The sequence below is a fragment of the Sprattus sprattus genome, assembly GCF_963457725.1.
Source record: "Sprattus sprattus genome assembly, chromosome: 4".
In the NCBI taxonomy this organism is placed as follows: domain Eukaryota; kingdom Metazoa; phylum Chordata; class Actinopteri; order Clupeiformes; family Clupeidae; genus Sprattus; species Sprattus sprattus.
In genome coordinates, this window is record NC_137923.1 from 38818572 (window position 1) to 38821819 (window position 3248).

Sequence of the window (3248 nt, forward strand, 5' to 3'; positions counted from 1 at the left end):
TCCAGTCACTTATAACTTATGCATATATTGTCGAAAGTGCACGAAATTGAAAGTGGTGGATCATTATGAGACCCTCTGAATGCATGCCAAGTTTCGTGCAATTTTGTCCATGGGGGGCCATACAATATTTATTTTTTTATGTGACGGTGCACCAACTGGCCTGTAGGTGGGCTGACACAGTTTTCTACGAATATCCGGAGAACTGTAGGGCTTAGGAGGGCCACATGTTTTTTGTATGTTTGTCTAAAGGGGCCATGTCAACCCATCCCATAACCACTCATTTTATGTATAGCGCCACCTACTTAAAAATTAAAAAGCAAACATGAGGTATCTCTGGCTGACATGGTCAAAACTGCACCATAATGCATGGTCAAAACTGCAACAGATACACACATATACACAGTAGACATTCGTATGCACACATACACACACAGTTGACATATGTACGCATGCACAAATAATTCCTTTAATACATAAAAATGAAACACAAACCAATTTACACACACAAAACACATAAAAACACACAAACACACTGACAACCATGACTCATTCTGTGCCAAAACCTACTGAACAGTTCAGCGGTCATATTTTGTTACGCTTTGTGTTACGTCTAGTTGCTGCTTGCTTTTGGGGAAAAATACTTAATAGAATACTTGTATCAGGATCATAACAGTTTACATCCATTATTCAATTTGTGTTTATACCATACACACGTACTAAATGTTGTTTTTTTAAGTTTTTTATTTCCATCCCATTGAATAGTGCTGTATTTTGTGTTTGCCTAAAGCAAACAGGCAAATCTGAGGTTGTTACCTAGCTAAAATAAGGTTGTAACCTAGCAACTAATCCATCAGAACAATATATTGTACTGTCCATACTGTACATCATCACAGCAATATATTTTAAATGAAACAGTGATCGTGCCTTCATAAAACTGACTTATTTTAATGTTCATAAATATCATGTTAATGTCACCATACTAATGGCACCAGGTTTTCTGTGTTTGGAAACATCACTACCATAACCATCACGATACCATCTTCCCAAATCTGTTCAACTCACTGTAATATTGGGATGCTTTTTAACTGAAAGTTTCACTTAGTCTTCTAGTTTATGGTTCTATGGAGATTATTCTGATCCAGACCAGTGTTTCAGTGTGATCACAGGACCACCCAGCATAATTTTACAGACCTCACCTCTTATATATACAGGGTGCGATTTGCTGGGGGGGATGGGGGGGATTTACCCCCCCTCTGGTTTTTACATCCCCACCTCAGCTGGATGAATTTCATACATGGGGGGGATAACCCTCAATTATAAAAAAAACAAAGAAAAACAGACAGGTTGTGACAGCGTTTTCTTACACTTGCTTACAACGCTGACACTAACGTTCACCTTACCCGAACTGTCGGCATTCTCAGAACTCGCTGGCTTTCCTTACTGTACAATGAATATGAAAATAGCCTATTTGTTCACTGAATTAGCGAGTTCGGTCCAAAACAGTTGCGTTTCAGTTTCAATTTCGGTTTCAGTATTTCAACGTGAATGAGAGGGAGCACAAGAATTGAGCGTCTAGCAGCGATTATCATATCATAGACATGTATGATGCATAAAGAGAATTAGGCCTATGTATTGCTTGTTTTTTATTTTCATGATAAAAAAAAAAAAACATCCCCCCCTCTGGTTTTTGGACAAATCGCACCCTGTATATATATATATATATATATATATATATATATATACAGTACTGTGCAAAAGTTTTAGGCAGGTGTGAAAAAATAATGTAAACTAAGAATTCTTTGAAAAATGGAAGTGTTTACAGTTTATTTTCATCAATTCTTCATAAATTAACAAAATGCAGTGAAGTAACAGAAGAAAATTCTAAATTAAATCAGTATTTGGTGTGACCACCCTTTGCCTTCAAAATAGCATCAATTCTTCCAGATACACTTGCGCACAGTTTTTGAAGGAACTCGTCTGGTAAATTGCTCTTCATGTAAACCCAGACAGACTTGATGATGTAGAGATCAGGGCTCTGTGGGGGTCATACCATCACTTGCAGGACTTTCTGTTCTTCTTTAAGCTGAAGATAGTTGTTAATGACATTGGCTGTATGTTTGGGGTTATGTTCCTGCTGCAGAATACATTTGGTGCCAATCATACGCCTCCCTGATGGTATTGCATGATGGATTAGTATCTGCCTGTATTTCTCAGCATTGAGGACACCATTCATCCTGACCAAATCTCCAACTCCACATGCAGAAATGCAGCCCCAAACTGGAAAGGAACCTCTACCATGCTTCACTGTTGCCATTATTGTACCTCTCTCCAGCCCTTCGGCGAACAAACTGCCTTCTTCTACAGCCAAATATTTCTAATTTTGACTCATCAGTCCAGAGCACCTTCTGCCATGTTTCTGCACCCCAGTTTCTATGTTTTCGTGCTTAGTTCAGTCACTTGGCCTTGTTTCCTTGTCGGGGTAGAGCTTTTTGGCTGCAACTCTTCCATGAAGACCACTTCTGGCCAGACTTCCCTGGACAGTAAATGTCTGTACCTGGGTACCACTGGTTTCTGCCATTTCTGAGCTGATGCCACTGCTTGAAATCTTCCGATTTCGAAGGTAAATAAGCTTGATGTGTTTTTCATCAGCTGCATTAAGTTTCCTTGGCTGACCACTGCGTCTACGATCCTCAACGTCTTCTTCAAAAGAGCTTGAACTGCACATTTTGAAAACCCTGTCTGCTTTGAAATCTTTGTCTGGGAGAGACCCTGCTGATGCAGTATAACTACGTTGTGTCTTGTTGCTTTGCTCAGTCTTACCATGTAAATGGATACAAAATAAACGTTTATTGTTTACATTTTTCAAAGCATTCTTAGTTCATAGCATTTTTTCACACCTGCCTAAAACTTTTGCACAGTACTGTATATATATATATATATATATATATATATATATATGATTCCATTTGATCAACAATTTTTTCTAAATATGTTTGGCATTTGGAATGCTTGGAGCTTTTATGTTTAAAGTTTAGGTTTAAGGTATTTGGCTGATGTTTTTGACTAAATTATGTGAATCATCAGACCCTGACCACCACCTAGACAAAATTTGAATATAGACATGTTGGGAATGGACCGTTATTGTGCTTTCATATTGTTTCACTCATGCCATTCATCTGAGTAAACAACAGGTTTGATGTTTTTTTTTCCGACCAGAAATAATCCAGAAACGTTTTGGCAGCCACACC